This window comes from Macrotis lagotis, chromosome 2, assembly GCF_037893015.1.
Source record: "Macrotis lagotis isolate mMagLag1 chromosome 2, bilby.v1.9.chrom.fasta, whole genome shotgun sequence".
Taxonomy (NCBI): Eukaryota; Metazoa; Chordata; class Mammalia; order Peramelemorphia; family Peramelidae; genus Macrotis; species Macrotis lagotis.
The window spans coordinates 172,275,911-172,299,272 of NC_133659.1; the positions used below are offsets into that span (position 1 = coordinate 172,275,911).

Sequence of the window (23,362 nt, forward strand, 5' to 3'; positions counted from 1 at the left end):
GAAGATAATAGGACTAAAATCCTGCTGTGTCTGCTCCCTCATTATGGCTTGGAGGTGACCCTGGATCCTCTAAGGCTCTGTCAGAGGTTCTCCCAAACTAGAAAAGCCCTAAATTTGACTGAATCATAAGGACAGGGGCCAGTTTTCTATCACCAATGTCTTGCATAATGCCTATCATATAGTTGACATTTAAAAATACTTGTTTATTAATTGACCAGCCTCACCAAATTTGAAAAAAAAACTCATTACCAGAAGGTTGGTCAAGAAATTAATTTTTTTTAATCTCAGTCACTGAAACTACCAGTTGTAATCTGGAGGAGTTTCAATCCACTTTAGCCAATGGAATATTCACATCTGTGAAATCGAAATTATTTTTTTAAAATTAATTGGCATTCAGGGATTTGTAGTTCAGAGAAACAGCTATTCTTTAATTCTTTCTCATTTTTATCTGCTGCCCTTGTGCTGCTGCTTCTCCCCAGTTAAACTTGAAAAAGGCCATACCAGAGTTGAGGGGCCACTGCCACAGCTAATGAAGTCTCAGATCTTTTCCCTCAGGTTGTCATCTCGAAAACCAGGTGAATCTTTTCCTACACTCCAAGTGTGACTTAAAGTCTGCTTCCAGCCCAGAGATCGTCATAGTCCAAATCACTTTCAGGAATGAATGCTTGCCTCTCTGAACTAATAAATAATAACAATAACAAAATAATATTTGTCCTTCATTCTTTTTTTATTAAAGATTTTATTTATTTTGAGTTTTACAATTTTTCCCCTAATCTTACTTCCCTCCCCCCACCCTCCCACAGAAGGCAATTTGTCAGTCTTTACATTGTTTCCATGGTATACATTGATCCAAATTGAGTGTAATGAGAGAGAAATCACATCCTTAAGGAAGAAACATAAAGTATAAGAGATAGCAAGATCAGACAATAAGATATCGGGGTTTTTTCCTAAATTTAAGGTAATAGTCCTTGGTCTTTATTCAAACTTCACAGTTGTTTCTCTAGATACAGATGGCATTCTCCATTGCAGACAGCCCCAAATTGTCCCTGATTGTTGCACTGATGGATTGAGCAAGTCCATCAAGGTTGATCATCATCCCCATGTTGCTGTTAGGGTGTACAGTGTTTTTGTGGTTCTGCTCATCTCACTCAGCATCAGTTCATGCAAATCCCTCCAGGTTTCCCTGAATTACCATACCTCCTGGTTTCTAATAGAACAATAGTGTTCCATGATATAGCTATACCATAGTTTGTTAAACCATTCCCCCAATTGAAGGACATTTACTTAATTTCCAATTCTTTGCCACCACAAACAGGACTGCTATGAATATTTTTGTACAAGTGATGTTTTTACCCTTTTTCATCATCTCTTCAGGGTATAGACCCAGTAGTGGTATTGCTGGGTCAAAGGGTATGCACATTTTTGTTGTCCTTTGGGCGTAGTTCCAATTTTCTCTCCAGAAAGGTTGGATGAGTTCACAGCTCCACCAACAATGTAATAGTGTCCCAGATTTCCCATAACCCTTCCAACAATGATCATTATCCTTTCTGGTCACATTGGCCAGTCTGAGAGGTGTGAGGTGGTACCTTAGAGAAGTTTTCATTTTCGTTTCTCTAATAAGTAATGATTTAGAGCAATTTTTCATATGACTATGGATTGCTTTGATCTCATCTGTAAATTGCCTTTGCATATCCTTTAACCATTTGTCAATCGGGGATTGGCTTTTTTTTTTTTTAAATATGACTCAGTTCTCTGTATATTTTAGAAATGAGTCCTTTGTTAGAAACATTAGTTGTACAAATTGTTTCCTAATTTATTAAATTTCTTTTGATCTTGGTTACAGTGTTTTTTTCTGTGCAAAAGCTTTTTAATTTAATGTAATCAAAATCATCTAGTTTGCTTTTAGTGATGTTCTCCATCTTTTCCTTAGTCAGAAACCGCTTCCCTTTCCATAGATCTGGCAGGTAACTAATCCTTGATCTTCTAATTTGCTTATTGTATTGTTTTTTGTGTCTAAATCCTGTATCCATTTTGTCCTTCATTCTTGAAGAAGACCATGACATCAGGGAGGTAATGCCATGATAAGCTCATGAATTGGATTTAAGTGAAGGGGTGCTATGCTAAGTCACTAACCTTTCTCCCCCAATCATCTGGATCCAGTGACTAGATAGGAATCAAGACGACTGGAGATGACTCTGGATTCCAATTAATCAGGGTTAAATGACTTGCCCAAGGTCATACAACTAGTAAATTTTGTTCAAATTCCTGTCCTCCTGACTCCAAAGTCAGACTATCTACTGTGCCATCTAGCTGATGCCACTCAGTTCTCAACCCCCTAAATACATTCTGAAGTGCTGGATGGGGAGAAGGAGACTATATTCTAAAGATAAATATAGGGGTGGCTAGGTGGTGCAATGTATAGAGCACTGGCCCTGAGTTCAAATCTGAACTCATACACTAGCTGTGTGACCTTGGACAAGTCATTTAACCCCATTGTCTTGCCAAAAACAAACAAAAAAAGATGAATATATAGAATAGAAAGCTAAAAAGAGAACTTAGAAATCATTTAATTCAACTTTCTATTTTACAAATGAGGAAAGTCAAAGAAGTTAAACAACTTCTAGGTTACAAAGCTAAGTGATATTGCCAGTCAAACTTAGAGTCAGAAAGACTCATCTTCCTGAGTTCAAATCTGAGCTCAGACACTCACTAGCTGTGTGACCCGGAGCAAGTCTCTTAACCCCATTTGTCTCAGTTTCCTCATATGTAAAAATGAGCTGGAGATGGAAATAGCAAACCACTCCAGTATCTCTGCCAAGAAAACCTCATATGGGTCACACAGAGTTGGACACAACCAAAACAGCATAACAACAAAAGATTACTCAGGGAGATAAGAAGCAGTCATAATTTGAACTCAGGTTCTCTGACTTTAGATTTGCTGATATTTCCCCCCATATGAAATTTCCTATAGTGATTTCCCACAATCTGGGTCCACATATAGGAACCAAGTGTAGGTATGATATATAGGGATGAGTTAAGTACCATAGTAGAGAAAATATAGAATCTGAGTATTTTTTCAAGGAAAGTGAACAGTGAGGCCTATCATCTTCAGAGATTTGTCAACCCAAACAGTTGTCAACTGTTTGTTTCAAGTGGATAATCTGAAGCATCCTTCCTGTCCTGCTGATGGAAAACACTGAAGGTTTGTGCTGTCTCCTACCTAGAATGGCTCTAGGACTGACTAGCAATGATCATAAAGGGTTTGAAGCTTAAATATGAAATTTTAGGTTCAAAGCTCTTTCCTGGCTGCCATGGGATATCTTGGAGAGATAGTCCTAAAAGCACAGGTCTAAACTTTGTGGCTTCCTGGCCAGCAAACTCCGTTTGTTACCTATGGTCTCTGGATCAAACACAAATTATTCTGCCAGGAATTTAAAGCCCCTCACAATTTAACCTTTTCAGTCTTATCACACATTTCTTGTATTTTCTGATTCAGCCAAACAGACTTTCTTGCTGACCTTCACACAAAATATTTTATCTCCTGTCTCTGAAAGGTTTCTGCACTGTCTATTCCCAATGCTTTGAATGGATTCCATTCTCACCTCCATTTCTTAAAATCCTCGACTTCATTCAGAGTTCCACTCAAGGGAGACCCCCTGAATAAGGCCTTTCTGGATCTGAACTCCCACATCTGCTAATGCTTCACCATGAAATTACTTTGAATTTACTGGACTTTGTAATATAAAAGGTGTCCCAAGTCTTAGTATGGCTGTAAGTAGTTGTAGTTTTATAGTAAATATACTTATATGTGTTTTTCTCCCTTCATCAAATATAAGTACTTCCAGGACTAAGACTAATAATAATTTCTAACATTTAGGAAGATTGTCTCCTAGCAGCTCTTAGCACACTAATTGTCATATGGCAGTTGTTTGTTGCTATCATCATCTTTTTTTATTATCATTAATTTATATAGTACTTAAAGATTTGTTGTTGTTCAGTAGTTTTTCAGTCACGTCAGACTCTTCATGATCCCACTTGGTGTTTCCTTGGTAAGATATTAGAGAAGTTTGTCATTTCCTTCTCCAACCTATTTTAAAGATGAGGAAACTGAGGAAAACTGGGTTAATTAACTTGACCAGGGTTATACAGCTAGTAAGACTCTGAGGTCAGATTTGAACTCAGGAATGAGTCTTCTGACTTCAGGCTGGCACTTTCTGCACCATGGTACCACCTAACTGCCCACTTTAAGATTTACAAAGAGTTTATCTCAATGATATCTCTTAATTAATTAATTGGAGGACTAAAGACTATGGCAAAAGAAATCATAGCCTGTCAGACCCAACCCACGGTTAGTGATGTATTTACAAGTATATTGCCAGATGATCAACCTCAAGAACCTTTGGGAGCCTCATGCCTAGGTCAGCTTCCTGGTGATGAAATCTTTGCCCAAAGCAACCTTTTAAAATAACTAAATTGTAGGTGGGATTTCAGGCTCTGTTGGTGCTCCTTACATTGGGAGTATATAATTCTAGAAGTTATGCAGGATGAAAGCAGAGATCCGGGATGCACCAAAATCTAAGGGAGATCATCTTTACAGACAGTTGCAGCATTTGTCTAGAACCTCAAGAAGCCTTCAGTTCTTGAATCACCTTGAGAAGTACTTAGAGCAGAGACAGAGTGACCACTGACTCTCTGTTCTTGGGTATATTTACCTCTTTTGTTTGATCTGCTACATTATATAGTGTTGACTCTGAAGACACGAATTCAAATTCTGCCTCAAATAGTGATTAGCATTGTGAACCTGGGCATGTCACTTAACCTCTCATCACCTGTAAAGTGGAGAGAGGAGAAAGGGAACAAGGCTTTATGTAGCACCTACCGTGTGCAAGATTCTGTGCTAAGCACTTTACAAATATTAGCTTATTTTGAGCCTCACAATAATCCCAAGAGGTAGGTGATGCAATTATCCTCATTGTACAGTTAAGCAAACTGAGACAGAGGTGAAGTGAATTGCCCAGGGTTGTTCAGTGAACTCAGAATTTTTTAGAATTTCAATGTGAATACAGCTAGAATTTGAATCAAGTCTTCCTGACTCCAGGCTCAGCATTTATCCGCTGTGCCACCTATTTGGTTAATGTCTTTCCTGAAAGATGGTGCCTAGATTCAATTAAATACTTCACGTATATTGAAAAGAAGGCACAGTATATTACTTTCCTTTTCTAGACACTAGGCTTCTAACTAGTGTCTTCTAGTATCTTCTAGACACTAGCCATTGTCAGTCATCTTGACTTTAGTCCTGCCATTGGACTTTGAAGCTTAAATCCAATTAATGAACAAGTCAAGACATTGCTCTCACTATGTCATTAGTCCTCTTTAAGAAGGAAGGACATAGGGGCGGCTAGGTGGAACAGTGTATAGAGCACCGGCCCTGGAGTTAGGAGTACCTGAGTTCAAATCTGGTCTCAGACAATTAATAATTACCTAGCTGTTTGGCCTTGGGCAAGCCACTTAACCCCATTGCCTTGGAAAAAAAAGGAAGGACATATAGCAACAGTAACAGCTGTCTATAACAATAAGACTCACTTCACTTGTTGAAAGTATCAAATCGGGTTGGCTAGGTGGCGTAGTGGATAGAGCACCAGCCTTGGAGTCAGGAGTACCTGGGTTCAAATCCAGTCTCAGACACTTAATAATTACCTAGTTGTGTGGCCTTGGGCAAGCCACTTAACCCCATTTGCCTTGCAAAAATCTAAAAAAAGCAAACAAAAAAAAGAAAAAAGAAAGTATCAAAGGTCTACCTTGGGGCAGCTAGGTGATGCAGTGAATAGAGCATCAGCTTTGGAGACTGGAAGACCTGAGTTCAAATCTAACCTTAGAAATTTATTAACTATATGATCTGGGCAAGAGACTTAATGCCATTGTCTAGCAAAAAAAAAATAACTTTAAGAAAGAAAGAAAATCTACTGTATAAATTCTAATTATCACCATTATTATTATTTTTAAGTAATGAAAATTAAGGCTGACATTTGTTTTTATTACCTACACACTTTTTAGCTAAGGCAATGAGTCTCATAGAGCCTCAGGAGTTATCTAAGATGGTCAATGAGCAGTTTTCTAACAGCTGACAAGACATGCTGAGAGAAAGGGTTACTAAAATCTACCCTGAGAATTTGGATTGTTAGAGCTTCAGTGGAAAAGGATGTAGTCATCAGATCAAGGCCTTCAACTGCAACAAATGAATGCCCTGCTCTAGCTGCCTACTTATTTGCAGTGAATGCCTATTCTGAGAAAGAGATGTTAAATGGACTGTAAAGAAAACCCACCAAGCATATCTATCAACCTGGTCCATTTTGTAATATTCATTCTGACACAATCCAGATAGGTACTCTTCATGGACAAGACTTGATAAAGTCCCTTTTCCTCTTTGACACAGATAATAGCCCCAGTGAAAGTAATGAAGATGAATTCTCTCTCCATCAGCTAGAGCAGAGGTGTCATATTCTTAGCCTAAAATGTCCCAAATCTTGCAAAATTCCAAACCAAACTAAAAATGTTATTGGAAAATGTTTGACAAAATAATTAAGAATGTAATACAAGACAGATAATACTCACTTTCTAGCTAGGTGACCCTGAGCAAGTCACTTAATCTTGTTGACTTCATTTTCTTCATCTGCAAAAATGAGCTGGAGAAGGAAATAGCAAACCACTTTAGTATCTTTGCCAAAAACAAAAAAACAAAAAACAATTAAAAAAAAAACCCAAAATGGGGGTAACAAAGAGTCAGACAAGGCTGAAAAAAATGTTTGAACAACAAATCAGTATGTGAGTCCAGGGAACTTTTCCCTCTAAATTTGATATCAATGACCTAGAGAATAAGACTTTTATGAAGTTACATGAAGATTAACTGTCTGGGTTCCAAGGACCTTATACAGATTATGGATCTATAGAGCTAGAAGGTACTTTAGAAGCCATCTAGTCCAGCCCACTCATTTTATAAATGAGCAGAGTCCAAGGTTGACATGTCCTCAGGTGACCAGCTCTAAGCCAGGGCTCCTTCCCCTACTTTCTGAGTGTTGCAGAGATATTATTGACCTTTGGAATTTTTGTTTTTGTTTTTGCCTCTGAACTGAATTTACTGCTGAGAGCAGATACTTGAACCCAAAAAGATGACAAGCTGCTTACTAACTACCCAGATGGAGAGGCAAAAAAGCTAAGGAAATGAGTTACTTTAGTGATGTAGATTACATGAAGCTGAAATAAGAAAATAGAACTGCTATCCACAACTTCAAGACCTCTCTCTAATAAAGACCTCAGATCTAGTCCTATAAAGGGCCTCTGAAGCCATGGAGCTCATAACTCTCATTTTTATACCAGATTAAAATGTAGCCCAGGAAGGTAACTCTTTGGGGGGGGCACTGCCCGAAGTCACACAGGTGGTTGGCTGGTTTCACAGGAAATATTTGAACCTTAATCCTCTAACAACAAATTCAATGCTCTCTATTGTACCAGGAGAACGCAAACTCCTCCAGAGGATGGAATGTTTTGGTTTTTGCAAATGTCTTTGCCTCTCTTTTGGCTTATATAATGCAGATGGACAGTAAGGCAGAAAAGGAAAAAATATGTTTCAATGGAAGAATTGTACAGTATTCTCAGTCTAAGGGGCACCTTGGAGCGAAGACTCATATTTTCAGCACAAATTTCTCATTAGTGATATCAATCTGTTAATACATATTTGTTAGGATCCTGTCAGGACTTATATTAAGTGTTAGGAATACAGAAAGAGGCAAATGAGTCCCTGCCCTCTAGTAGCTTACAATTTAATAGGGAAGACAACATGTAACCAAATATAAAGAAAGCAAGCTATGTTCAGAATAGATAGGAAATCATTAAGAGAGGGAAAGCTCTAGAATTAAAAGAATTGGGAAAGGCTTTCTATAAAAGTTAAGATTTGTTAGTATTTAAAGTAAGTCAGAAGGTAATTGTCAGCCTTCTATCTGCTTCTACTTCACTGTCTCTGAACATATGCCTATGTCTATCTACCTATCTATTATACACACACACACACACACAAATATATTGCTTAATAAATGTGTATCAATATTATTCATCCAAAGTGCTTGGGATTCACCAGTCACAGTTAAGACTGGCACATGACCTCTGAAGCAGACAGCAGACAGCTTTTTAATCCCACTAACTAACTGACATTTTTAAAGGTCAAACACATCCCTGGTCTCATTTAAGCAATCTAAGAACTATACCTGAACTCATATCTGACATCCTCTGGGCCTTGCATTTCCTCGGTTTTCTCATTTTTCAAAGTTAACAATCCAATGCATCTCCTCCAAAGGGCTACATGTAATGAAATATGAGTAAGAATAACTCAAACTCTAAATCTTCTTCAGTCCTACTCCTATAGAGCTCACAAAGCTCAGCAGGGAAATGTGTCTGAACTGAAGGAAGGATTTAAACCCACCCACAGTCAACCATTTCCTATGTCTGTTTATTGGTTCTATGACTTCAGGAGGCGACTACATTTTGACCACATTTGGATCCCAGGCTGAGTGACAGAAGGAAGTTTCAGAAATCATCCTCATTCTGCAAATACAGAAACAGAATTCCAAAGCAATGAAATGGCTTAAGGTAGTTAGTAATTGATAGAGCCAGTGCCTCTGACTCACACTCCTAAAAGGTAGCCCAACACACTAAATCTTGATTTGTGACCCTGTCAGTGAGGTGGCACAGTAGGTGTAAAATCCGGCCTGGAGTCAGGAAGACTCACCTTTCTGAGTTTTAAATCTGATTTCAGTCAATAATTAGTTATATAATTAGATTAGATTAGGTCACTTAATTGCTATCCACCTCAGTTTCCTCATTGGTAAAAAGGAAGCAGGCTAGATAACTCAATGGATAGAGTGCTGGCCCTGGAGTGAGTTCAAATTCGATTTCAGTGACCCTGGGCAAATCACTTAACCCTCCTTGCTTCAGTTAACTCATCTTTAAAATGAGCTGGAGAAGGAAATAGCAGACCACTCCACAGCAATAATCTCTGTATTGAAGAAAGACATTTCCCATAACCCAAATGTTTTTACAACATACACATCTTTGTGTTTATATCAGCTAAAGTCTATATTGCATGACCCCACCCACCAGTTAGAGATGGGCTTCCAAACAGTGCTTAATGATATACTTCCAAGGTATTTCAACCTTCACCTTCAATGAATTTTCATGGAATCTGATCTTTCATTTGAAAAGCTAGAATAATTACCATAAGACCATGAAATTAAAGGCTTAGAGCTAAAAGGGACCTTAGAGGTAAACAATCATGTTACAGAGGAGGAAACTGAGGCCCAGAGAAGTTAATGACTTGCCCAAAGTCATGTAAGTAAGTGGCACCTATTTTATAAGATTTTTTAGTGAGAGTCTATAATCTATGGACTATAATATAATAAATATTATAGACTATAATAATAAGTCTATAGAGAGATAATACTTATCAAAAGCTTTGTAAACCCTATACATCTATATAGATGTAGGCTATTATTATGTCATCTGTTCTTCAATCAGTCAATAAGCATTTATTAAGTAGGTCCCATTTATTAAGGACCTACTATGTAACAAGCACTGTGCTAACTGTTGGCATACAAAGAAGACCAAAAGACAGTCCCTACTCTGAAGGACATCACAGAAAGTCAAATTTCCTAGCTTTTGGTATCTCACACAGAGAGGTCAAACAAGTGACTCAGAAGGTTAAATTCCCACAACATTCCCAGAGGAACCATATTATAATATAATTTAGAAATATTTAGCAAAATAAATAAAAATACAATAGAACATAGCAAATGGTATATTGGTTTCCTAAGTCAATATGTGACCCGTAGGTATCCTTCTGTATGGTTTAATGGACCCATTTCAATTTCAGTATTACATCTAATAAGATAGACACTCAGCAAAACCTTCTTTACCTCCAAGCATGATGACACCCAGAATTTTCACCCACTTAAACTGAGGACCCCTGAACCTTGCCATCTTGCCCTCTAAAGAATTCATGTGGATCTTTCTTTCTGACTTTCTGTTGTGTGTTGTCTTCCTTAATTAGGATAAAATCTCCTTGAGACCAGGGATTGTTTAATTTTTTTCTACTTATATACCTAGTTCTTAGTATAGTGTTCAGTATATAGTCAGCTTACTGTCTTTTCATTTATTACTTCATAAATTCTTCATTGGGCAGTTAGGTGGTGCAGCAGATATAGCATCAACCCTGGAATCAGGAGGACCTGAGTTCGAATATGAACTCAGACACTAGCTCTGTGACCTTGAGCAAGTCACTTAATTGCCTTGTGTCCAGGACCATCTCCAGTTTTTGTGGTGTAGTCACTGGTCATTGGACTTCCAATTTATGTACTTGTCATGGCATCACCTCCCTGATGTTATGGTCTTCTTTGAGGACAAAAGACAAACATCAAATCCTACGTGATAATTTTCATTTAAACACAATGGTCAGCCCTCCCTGTACGTAGTTAGTTTTACTTTCTATTTGACAGGAAAATAATTCAATTCAGCTTTTGCAAATAATCAATTAAAATAAAAAACCTCATAGTAGAGTGGGTAGAGTTCTGGACTTGGAATTAAAAGATGTGTTCAAATCCAGCCTCCATCACTTAACATATGTGTGACCCCAGAGCAAGTTGCTTAATCTCTTAGAACTTAGATATCAAGTCATATAGAAGTGACAAACTGTAATGACAGAGGGAATTCCCAAACTGGTAAAATCTTTTTTCCATATTTGAGACAAATTATACTTTTTAAAATGAGTTTAAGATTTTTATGTTTAAGCTTCCCTCATATTCTTGAGCTGCTTAAATTAAATTCGGTAAGTGTCTATTAAACATCTTATGTTCAGTTGTTTTTAGTTGTTTCTGAGTCTTCTTGATACCATTTGGGATTTTCTTGGCAAAGATATCGGAATGATTTTGCCATTTCCTTCTCCAGCAAATTTTACAGATGAGGAAACTGAAACAAATAAGTTTAAGTGATTTGATGAGGGTCACACAGTAAGTATCTGAGGTTGGATTTGAACTCAGATCTTACTGTCTCCAGGCTCAATACTGCAAAATCTATCTGCCTTATTAAGCACCTCCTACAAGTTATTACACTGTTCTACACCAGCCATACAAAGATGAAAATTAAACAGACCTTGCCCTCATAGAGTGAGTCAGTTGTGAGAAATACTATGAATACAAATATGTAAATGAAGAATATATACAAAGGAATTTCAAGTTAGTGAGAAAAACTAACATTTTTCAGCAACAGAAAGTAGAATATATCACTTGAGCTTTGAAGGGAGCTGAGAATCCTAAAAGGAGATTCTAAGGGAGTATGGGGGGGGGGGGCAAAGCATATGCAAGGACATGGAGAGAGAAGATTAAATGTTGTGTACAAGGAACAGCATGTAGATAGTCTGGCTGGAACAAAGAGCAATGTGTTGTTGTTATTCAGTCATTTTAGTTGTGTCTGACTCTCTATGACTTCATTTGAAGTTTGTGTGTGTATTTGCTATTTTCTTCTCCAGCTCATTTTACAGGTAATAAGACCCAAGACTTATCCAGGGTCACACAGTAAGAGTCTGAGAGTGGATTTGAACACATGAAGATGAGTCTTTCTGATTCTAAGCTCTTTGCTCTATGCCCTTTGACAACTAGCTCCCCTTAGCAACATGATAGCAAATTAGATTAGAATGTCTAGGTGGCTCAGTGAATAAAGTGCAAGGAGTTTAAATTGAACTTCAGATACTTACTATATGCATGACCTTGGGAAAGTCACTTCACCTCTATTTGTCATGGTTTCTTCAACTGTAAAAATGGGTTAATAATAGTACTTAACCACTTAAAGTTTTTGTGAGGATTAATTGAGATAATATTTGTAAAGTGCCTGGCATAAATAATTGCTATTAGGACCAAAGTATGAAAGACTTGAACTGACAAAAGAATTTCTATTTTATTCCAGAGGCTTTGAGGGACTCCTGAAGCTTCTTGAGCATAGTAATTCTTGTGCTTCAGACATAGTCATTTGGCTGCTGTTAGAAGGAGGCTATGTAGAGAAGAGAGTAGTTAGACAAAATGAGAAGCTTTTGTAATAGTACAGGCGAGAGATGATGAGGATCTGAACTAGGGAGCTGGCTATGTTAGTGTGAAGAAGGGAATAGTTGTGAGAGATATTTTAGAGATAGAATGGATAAGATTTGGCAATGATTGGACTTGGAGCGAGGAGAGAAGAGAAAGAGTCAAGGAAAAATCTAGATTTTTAAAGCTGGGTACCTGGAAAGATGGTGGTTCCCCTGAAAGGAACAGGTAAATATAAAAGCCAGATGAATTGGTGGGGAGGGGAAATGACAAATCCTATACTGTATAAGTTGAGTTGATAAGGCCTTTATTTATCTGACAATTACATGTGATCTTCAAATAGAATAATGTCGACAACCTGAAGTAGTCTCCCACTCTTTGAGTTTGTTCTCCCAGATCTCAATTTCCTCCATATTCCTCTACCTCCATCATTGAATATACCACCCCTCCACTAGATTCCAATTTCCTCCATCATTCCTTTACCACCATCTTTGAGTATGTTCACTCAGATCTCAATTTCCCCCATCTTTCCTCTACCTCCATCTTTGAATGTCTGTTTCAGATCCTAAACCCTTCTCTTGTTGTCACTCAATGTATGATTTGTAGTACACAGATCTCTAGAACTAAGACCAGAAAAGTTCTGTATTTTCATGGCTCATAGCACCTGTAGTACTGCTACTTGACTGGGTGTCCTTAAATCTGAAAGAGTAATGAAGGTGGTTAAATAAATATCATGCTTTTATTAAGAAACAATGGTGTGCCAAGGATTTTGCAGTCATCACCTCAGTAATCCTTTCTGTAGCCCTCTGAGGCAGATACTACTTTCCTCATTTTTCATGAAGAGAAACTAATCTCATAAGCTTGCTCAAGGTCACCCAGCAAGGAAGCAGGCCAACCTAAGAAGAGAATCCACTATCATTATCACTATGAAGAACTACAATCATTGATACAGTGTCTACTTGTGTAACTTGGGATGTCTCACTTAACCCATTAGATCTCTTCATCTGTAAAATGAGAAGATGGGCCTAGAAAGTATTACAGTAGAAAGAACTCTGGATTGATTGAGAATTGGAAGACCAGGGAACAAATATTGCCTCTGACAATATTACTTTTACCACTGGATTTCTCTGGGGCTCAATAACCTTATTTGTAAACTGATTTGAACTAGATGGTCTCTGTGCTACCTTCTGATTTAATTCTATCTGCAGTGGATAGAATACTGGCTTGTAGTCAGGAAAACTCTTCTTCATGTTTTCAAATCCAACCTTAAATACTTACTAGCTATGTGATCCTGAGCAAGTCACTTAATACTGTTTACCTCAGTTTCCTTACTTGTAAAATGAGTTGGAGAAGAAAATGGCAAACCATTGACAAGAAAATCCCAAATAGGGTCATGAAGAATCAGACATGACTGTAATGACTGAATAAGAACAACAATAACAACAACATGACCAAGCAAATCAATGAACTTCTTTGGAGCTTAGTTTCGTCATCTGTAAAATGAAAGGGTTAGATCAGTGGTGTCAAATTCAAATATAAATCAGGCCATTGATCCTCATTCCATATATATAAAGATCCTGTGGACTGAATATTGATTTAGTTTTAAAATGTAATGTGATCAGACAAAACCACTGTAACCAAGACCAAAAGAAATGTAGTAAACTGGGAAACAATCTTTACAACTAGTATTTATGGCAAAGGACTCATTTCTAAAATATATAAGAACTGAGACAAATTTAAAAAAAAAAAACAAGCCATTCCCCAATTGACAAATGGTCAAAGGATATGGAAAGGCAATTTATAGATGAGGAAATCAAAGCAATCCATAGTCATATGAAAAATTGCTCTAAATCATTACTTATTAGAGAAATGCAAATTAAAGCATCACTCTGAGGTACCACCTCACACCTCTCAGACTGGCCAATATGACAGAAAGGACAATGATCAATGTTGGAAGAGATGTGAGAAATATGGGACACTAATACATTGTTGGTGGAGCTGTGAACTCATCCAACCTTTCTGGAGAGCAATTTGGAATTAGGCCTAAAGGGCAACAAAAAAAATGTGCATATTCTTTGATGCAGCAATACCACTACTTGGTCTAAATCCTGAAGAGATTATGAAAAAGGGTAAAAACATCACTTGTACAAAAATATTCATAGCAGCCCTGTTTATGGTGGCAAAAAATTGGAAATCAAGTAAATGTCCATCAGTTGGGGAATGATTTAACAAACTATGGTATATGTATGTCATGGAACACTATTGTTCTATTGGAAACCAGGAGGGATGGGAATTCAGGGAAGCCTGGAGGGATTTGCATGAACTGATGCTGAGCAAAAGCTGAAAAATATTGTACATCCTAACAGCAACATGGGGGTGATGATCAACCTTGATGGACTTGATCATTCCATCAGTGCAACAATCAGGTATAGTTTGGGGCTCTCTGTGATGGAGAATACCATCTATATCCAGAGAAAGAATTGTGGAGTTAGGAAAAAAACCCATTATCTTATTATGTAATTTTGATATCTCTTATATTTTATTTTTCTTCCTTAAGGATATGATGTCTCTCTCATCATATTCAATTTGGATCAATGTATACCATGGAAACAATGTAAAGACTAGCAAATTGCCTTCTGTGGGGGGCGAGGGGAAGGAAGCAAGATTAGGGGGAAAATGGCAAAACTCAAAATAAATAAAATCTTTGGGAAAAAAATGATGCTAGGATCAAAGTTTAAAACTGGGAAAAGTGTAATGTGATCTACATTGTCTTGTCTTTTTAAAAATATTTCCCAATTATATTTTAATCTGATTCCAGAGTGTTACTAAGCCTTCTGTTTGATACCTCTGGAATGGATGACCTCTGAGGTCCTTTCAAGCTCAAAAATCTATGATCCTTTGACTCATAGAATCCGTTCTAACTCTGAGTTTATGATCCTGTCAGTCAATTATAAAGCACTTGTAAGAATCTCTCTAGTTCTCAAAGCATGGCATTGTATAAAGTTTAGAAGTCAGATCTCTCAATTCTTAATACAAAATTGTATCTACTGAGCCACAATGACTCTGTGATGAATAGGGATGAGCTGTCCAAGAGACTGTGTATATTTTCTGGAGGCCCTTGAAATAAAGAAAAATGTACAGAGAACACATGTGATTTGATGAGGTCATTGTCAGTTGCAGTTCCAGCAAAACAGGTCATTTTTCAAAGTGATGGGGTGTGTTCAAGAGCCGAAGTACCCGTTGAAAGGGGCTATTTATAAACCATTTTATCCAGGTCCTAAACAACTTGGAAAGGAAGATCCATTTTAAGTCATGTGATATGCAAGTCACAGAGCAAAGGAAGAAGCAGGCATTCAAGACAAAATTATGCAACCTAGGCCACCATAGAGTCATCAACATTCCTTTCCTTACTCATTGTACCCATCAAAGGCATCACAAGGAAAGCTGAAATCTCATCCACTTCCCACATTGACTGTCAGTCTCTTCCCTCACTGATCTCTGAGACACAATGTATTAGTCACCTGGAAAGCAAGGCAAAAAATGTTAACTCCTTGGTGGTGGGGGAAGAGCCATGTTTTTAGTTGAATTCAAGACAATCCAGGTGAATAGTCAATATGAGGGACCTGCTACCTTATATATTGTTCATTTGTTTTGACAGAAAACCAGAGGATGCTTCTATGCTCTCTCAGGAAACAAACAAGGGTAAGTGGTCAGCAGGATGGCTGCCCGTAAAAGGCCTTTCTTTTACCTTACTAGAAAATGGCTTGCTGGTAGTCAGGTAATCATTTACTATGTAGGTTTCCAAAGACTTCCAAGAACACAAAAGGACACTGGACTTGGAGAGGGAAAATTCAGGTTCTAAGCCTAAATCAGTCACTTATTAGCTGTGTGACACTGGACATGTTATTTAAAGTCTCTGGGTCTCAGTTTCCTCATTTGTAAAATAAAGGGGTTGGACTGCCGTGATCCATAGAGTAATTTCTATCTCTAAATCTAGAATTCCTTGGACAACTCACAACTTCTCTTGGTCTCAGTTTTCTCCTCTGTAAAAATGAGAGGACTGAGCTAGATAGCTTCCAGCTCTAAGTTGAGATTTTGATTTTTGAGATTTTTGTTTGTATTTAACTTGGAAGTTTAGTAGACAAACTTATCTGTTCAATGACCAGGATGCAAGATTTCATACCAATGGATGCTCACTCCATAGATATAAGTCACTTTTAAAAGACAGTTTAATGAGTTGTTTTAGCTAAAAGAAATATCAATTCCTAGGTGTCCTCCATACTTCAGTCCCTTTTGCACTTAACTCGGTTGACTCTTAAGTGATAGATATACAGAGTCCATCAGTGAGTCCATACTTGAAGTTTTTCTGATTGATAAAACTTCCATTATACTGGTCTAACCCCCAAGAATCAGGAGCACTTCCATGGTCCAATGACTTATCAGAGAAGGACTCTAGAGGTACCCAATTATCTTTCCTCTTTGAGCTAGCTAATAGTGGATTTCCAACTCTGATCAGAACTGAAAGGAATAATCTCATTTTATATGTGAGGAAGCTGAGTCCTTGAACTGCCCCCAGTGTCATGGCAAATTAAAGGCAAAGTTGGGATCCGAGTCCACTTCTTTTGTCTTTCCACTACATTATGTCCTTTAATTGATTCTATTGGAAACCCTGGTGCTAAATTTGTGTGCACAGGGAAAGCCAAGTTGTCACACACATATCACTGATTCCTGCTATCTGGTGAGGCTGTTAATAGAAAGCTTTTATCAAACTCCCCTTATCTCATGAGTGGGACCTGTTTTTTTTAGAGGTCACTGAATAGAACTTGTTGGTGGATGAGGGAAGGGAATAGAAACTAATAATGGAAACACTCAACCTAGCTGAATAATACAATTTGTGTCCATCTCATCTCAAATGCAAAACCATTTTCCCTTTTTTCACATGGGCCTATTTTTCCCATTATAATATCTTCTATACTATTTTATCCATTGGTAGCTGACGGCTGTCAGCAATCAATCCCAAAGATGATGCTAATTACCCATTCCTCTAAAAGTCAAAAAAGGAAGGAGATTTTCTCAATTGTTTGCTTCTGCACTAACTGCCTCTTCCCCAATCTGGTAATCAATTATATTGATTTCATTTCATTTTTTTTGGAGATAATCAGGATTGAGTGACTTGCCCAGGGTCACACAGCTAGTAAATGTCTAGGATCCTATTTGAACTCAAATAGTCCTCTTGACTTCAAGACTGGTGCTCTATCTACTGTGCCATCTAGCTGCCCCTGTTAATTTTATTTCAATTCAACTGAACAAACATCAATTAAGAACAAAGATGATACAAAACACTGGGGTACAAAGACAAAACCAGTGCAATTCCTCAGAAACTTATATTCTATAAATAACATATACTCAAGCAGGTAAATACAAAGTATACGCAAAGCAATACAAAATATTTTCAAAGGAGAGAATAGTGATAATTGAGGGAGAATAAAAGTCAGGATATGGAGGGGGCACTTGAACTGTGCTTCAAAGCCAATTAGGAATTCTAGCATGTGTAGACAGGTGACTGAGTTCAAACCTAGCCTTGGACATGTACTAGCTAAGTGACTTTGGGTAAGTCACTTAGCCCCTGTTTACTCAGTTTTCTTATCTGTAAAATGGGGATAATAATATTACCTATCTTCCAAAGTTGTGAGGATCAAATGAAACAATTGTAAAGCACTGAGCAAAGGACATACTAAGTGCTATATAAATATTAGCTGTTATTAGCATAGAAGGCACTCTGGGTTGGATGTGGGGAACAACCTGTGCAAAGATATAAAGTCAGAAGATGAAATGCAATACATGGAAAAGAAGCGGTAGATCAGTTTTACGAGAATGGAAAGTGTATGAAGAGGAGTAATAGGAAAAAAGACAGGAAAGGGGGGTTATATGGGGCAGGTTAGCAGACACCCATTGATTGATTGATGAAGCTGCATAGAATGATTAGAGTATCATTTCCACTAGGGGTTGCTAGGCAGTTCATAAAAAAAGGGCTATTTTCTGGCTGACACCTTGCTTATTTCCTACTGGAGACACAAGGGACAGATTGAGTGAGCAACCTGGCTGGAAAGATAGGAGGCTGAAGTCCATTCGTTTCCTCAAAGATAAGTAGTGAGAAATTGCCAACTAAGATGAACACAGCTCTGTCTTTTCTAGATTAAACTGCCTCCCTCTTCTTAGCGTACTGACAGTAAACAGTGAAGGACCAGTGTGGGAATGAACTCGAGCTTAAAGTTGGAAACAGTCATGGTCCAGGGTCATGCTAGAAATTTCAGGATTTTTCAACATGTCAGCTAGGAATAAGGTTCCATGTAGGTATCTTCTTAAGATAACCAATAAAACAAGAGCAACAACAACAGACATTTGCTTTTTCCCCTTTGTGATTTTAATTCCTTGTGATTTCAAAGATGTAGGGAGCTCCCACTTTGGAAAAACCCTTCACCAATGCAGCCCAACATCTGATCCATTACTTAAAGTCAGAATTGCTTGGGGTCCTGAAGGGGTTAAGGAAAATAGCCCATTGTCATGTAGCTAGGATGGGACAGAAGATTAGAATTGAACCTTAGTTTTCTAAAACCATGCTTTAAAGACTGAAAAGTTATGTTTGTATGTATATGCATGCATGAATGCAAGTGTGTACTTAGATGTGTGTTATGTGCCTATATATATGTATATATACATATATATATATATATCCAATAGATATTATTTATTCCTATTTTACAGATGAGAAGACTGAGGTTTCCAAAGGTTGTGATTTGTCCATGATTCCTCAGCTAGTTAGAACTCAACTCTTCTTGACTTCAAGTTCAATAACCTATTTATCTTAATTCCTGACTGACTATAACATGTGTAGAAATAGTACAGGAACCTGCAGTTCCACCAGTAGCAACTCCCCCATCTCACATATTTTGAGATGCCTCTTTATCCAAATTTCCTTCAGTGGAAGTTTGTCAAAGTCTCTCCTCTCCCAAGCCCCCAGGGTGGTAGACTGGAGCAAAAGGGGTGGTTTACATACCTGATATCCCATCTAGTTTCAGTTCCCATGATCTTAAAAAAATGATTCTGCTTTCCCCCAAAGTAGTTCAGTGTAATACAGGGTTCCTTCTGTTTTTTTTTCTTTGTTGTACTCCTTTAATAAACTGTCTTTGTGTTTACAGAAGCTTCTAGCATGGCCATGAAGATATAATCCAAACCTGAACATTGACCAGCAGACTAAGTCAGGCCTTATCTCATGAGACCCAGGGCAAGCTGTCTTGAGTGGCATTTCCTTTACCCAATTTCACAGGGTTCTATCTATATAGGAAGCCCAACCTTGTTGTCAGTTCTAGGGAAAACAGCCTAAGAGCTGCTATTTACACCCTGAAATGCCAGTTTGGTTAGAAAAAAATAGCTGGAGCAAATCAGTCCAGTTTCAAACCCTGCTTACTGCAGGAAGGGTTTATTTTTGGCCTAGATGATTTTTTTCTTCCCCACTCACTGGTCTAAAAATGGCCCTCCCCAAGGAGTGAAAGAGACACACCACACGACACACACACACACACACACACACACACACACACACACATACACACAGACTCTCCCCCTGCAAAGGTGAAATAGAATCCCTCTCCCAAGACAAGCATATCTAGAGACAGACATGGAAAGCCAGGCCCTGCCAGGCTGGGAGTTAAGGCCCTGCTACAGTGACCTAATTCAAGGTACAGTGAAAATTACTGAACTTTGACTAAGAGGAGAGGAGACAGCTGTCTGCAGCCTGGCAGCTTCCCACAAGCCCTTTAGAACTAATGCTATTATGTTATTTGTTTCTAGAACAGGAGTAAAAAAAAAAAGGGTGATTGATCAGAGAACTCGATCACAGGGACCAGCCTGGATTCCTCCCAGATCAAGAGCTTTCTAATGAACATTTGAAGAGGCTCAGCACATTCAAGTAGCACATGGTGGTATCAGAAAGTAGCAACATTTATTTTTAAAGGCTGCACATACACATAAGCAACGGGTCTCATTACGTTATCATCACACCTCTATTTCAGCCTCACAGTTAGATGATGGCAGATGACTATCTTGTAAGAATATAGAGCGCTGGGAATAGCATTAATAGCTTAGGAGATGGGGACAGCTAGGAGATGGTGCAGTGGATGGAGCACCAGCCCTGGAGTCAGGAGGACCTGAGTTCAAATCTGACCTCAGACACTTAATGATTACTTAGCTGTGTGACCCTGGGCAAGTCACTTAACCTCATTGCCTTGCAAAAACTAAATAAATAAATAAAAATTTTAAGAGAGAAGGGATCCTCCATTAAGTTCCCATTAGTACAAATAATAAGTCCTATGAAATTATTTCATATGTTTGAATTCATACTATTTAATATAATTATTGGTTCCAACCCAATGGAATTATATAGTACAAATTCAAACGATGAAACTACTAGATTCATTATTCATAGTAATTGGGACCAGGGTGTATTTCTAGCATTGAATTCCCCACCCCCACACCAGCAGAAAGACTAATATATCTGTAGTCAAAAGAAGAGAGTTCAAATCTCATTCTGCTACTTACTACCTGTATGACCTTGGGTAAATTTCTTAAACTCTCTGGGCCTTGTTTCTCCATGTATAAAAGGAAAAGGTTAGACTAGATGACTTTTTTTTAAGATTTTTGCAAGACAATGGGGTTAAATGGCTTGCCCAAGGCCAGCTAAGTAATTATTAAGTGTATGAGGCCAGATTTGAATTCAGGCTGACTCTAGGGCAGGCACTCTATCCACCCGCACTCTATCCACTTCACCTAGCCGCCCCTAAGACTAAATGACTTCTAAGGTCCCTTCACTATGATCTTGTGTCATCAGAAGTTGTGGATCTGTTGTCCTTTAATCTTCACTCAGGGCTGGCTGCATCAAGAGGTAGTGAGTTTCCTATTACCAGTGGTCCTCAGTGTTAGATGCTGGATGAGAGCTTGCAAGGATGGTGGAGAGTAGATGCCTATACAGGTATGGATGGGCTAGAATAGATGCCTTCTGAGATCTCTTCCAAATCTGAGGTTTCATGAGTCTGTGAATGGTAGAAAATTACTTCGATGTATGCATATACAAATGTGTTTATTGCCAATTTCAGGACAGCAATAGGATAGCAGATAAAACAATGATACCCAGGTTTGAAAGGCCTTGTAACCACTTGTCAAATATGCTATAAAGGGGATTTATTTTTACATTGGAATAAAAGATATTTAATTTTCTTTCAACTTTGAAATTCTGTGTGATCTTGTGAATGCAAGAGGCAAGTCCCTTTAAGAATCTCAATTTTCTCATCTGACAATTGGGGATTATACTGTTTTCACTACTTGCCTAATTAGTGTTGTTAGGAATCATCATGGGAATATAGGTTTGGGAAACACTCTTTATTTATACAGATTGACAGTTTCTTTGCTATCGGAAAATTGCCTGGTAGTACTGAGAGGTAGAGATTTGCCCCCTGCCCAAGGTCACACAATCACTGCATGTGTGTCAAAAGAAAGACTTGAACCATATCTTGACTTAGAAGTCAGTTCTTGGGGTGGCTAGGTGTCGAAGTGGATAGAGCACCAGCCTTGGAGTCAGGAGTACCTGGATTCAAATCCAACCTCAGACACTTAATAATTACCTAGCCGTGTGGCCTTGGGCAAGCCACTTAACCCCATTGCCTTGAAAAAAAATCCTAAAAAAAAAAAAGTCAGTTCTTCATCCACTAAGAGATGCTGCCTCCATCGCTGAAAAATATTGAAGATAAATGAAAAACAGTTGGAAAAAGCCTCCGGGCTTCTTGTTGATAACTGTTAGAGGAAATCTATTTTGATGTTTCCATGGATTCATGGTCTTGCCTTTTCTATTTTTTTTGTATAGTGGATTTTTGGCCACATTCTTACATATAGCCTATCTAAAGAAACCACCAGTGCCACAAGCCTTTCTCCAATCAATTGCCAAATCAGAGAGGTAGATAGATAGGTTTATTGTTTTCTAAATGCTAAGAATTGTGCTAAATTGTAAGGATAGAACTACAAGCAAACAAAATGGTTCCTCATGGGGTTTATATCCTAATAGGGAAATATAACATCTAAGGGGTAACCAGAAATGAAATGGGGGAAAAGGGTGGGGTACTTGAGGAGAAGTCCAGAGAGGGATTTGAGATGTGACTGATTTTGTGTCAGGTCACAGCCACCATCCTAGTTCAGATCCTCAATGCATCTCACCTTTAACTATTGTAAAAAACTGCTTCCTGACTGGTCTTCCTCCTTCAAGACTCTCCCTGCTCCAGTCTAATCTTCACGCACTTGCCAAAGTCATTTTTCTAAATTATAGCTCCGATCATTTTATTCCTCTACTCAACAAACTCCAGGGACTCCCTGGTACCCCCAGGGACAACTATAAAGCCCATTATTTGGTACTTCATGTTCTTTACAATCTGGCTCTCTTTTACTTTTCCAGTTTTGGGACACTTTACTCTTTGTGTGGTCATTCTACAATACAAGTTCTACTAGCCATCTTGCTGCTCCTCACATACTAAAATCCACCTCCCATAGCCACACCATTGCACTAACTGGTGGGTCTTTCCCTGTTCAACTTTGTCTCTTAGAATCTGTCTTTCCTTCAAGATTCAGCTCAAATCCACGTTCTGCAGGAGGCCTTTCCTATACCCTCCCTCCTGTCCTGGCACTTAGATCTTCCTCTCTAAAGCTATCTATCATCTGTTCTATATGTATCTTGTTTGCATTTAGTTATTTACACGTTGCCTCTCTCATCAAAATGTAATCTTGAGGGCAGGGCCTGTTTTTGCCTTCCTTTACATCCCCAACATGGAGCACTTTATAAATGCTTGTTGGTTAATTCCTTGGACCTCTTATTATTTCATAGGACCATAGATTTAGAGCTAGAAGGGAACTTAGCAACCAGCTTGTCCATCCCTATCACTCTATAACAGAAGAATCTAAGAGACCCAGAGAAGAAGAGTGACTTGCCCTTGATCATATGGGAGAATTAGTGGGAGGGTCAGATTTGACTCTATATTGACAGTAAAACCAGAGCTTTTCCCCTCTTCTTCCAGATGCTTCAGGGTGTTAAGTCTAAAAGGAGAAGCAAATATATTCCCAGAAAAATAAAATTACCTAATGTTTATATAGCACTTACTCAATTATTATCTCATTTGATCCTTACAATGATCCTCAGAGATAGG

The 23,362-nt window shown here is 38.2% G+C and overlaps 1 long non-coding RNA gene across 5 annotated transcripts; it reads right to left on the minus strand.

Annotated features, from left to right (window-relative positions):
• Positions 1 to 811: 811 nt before the first annotated feature.
• On the minus strand, positions 812 to 19,391 carry LOC141513600 (uncharacterized). 5 transcript variants are annotated; one of them, XR_012475836.1, is made up of 5 exons: positions 19,177 to 19,391; positions 8,259 to 8,349; positions 6,613 to 6,683; positions 5,584 to 5,749; positions 812 to 4,829 (listed from the first exon to the last, which is right to left on the minus strand). It is a non-coding gene; the product is annotated as an uncharacterized LOC141513600 (long non-coding RNA). The 5 variants fall into 5 exon arrangements; XR_012475837.1 differs by lacking the exon at positions 8,259 to 8,349 and adding an exon at positions 15,531 to 15,640; XR_012475834.1 differs by lacking the exon at positions 8,259 to 8,349.
• Between the last annotated feature and the right edge of the window lie 3,971 nt (positions 19,392 to 23,362).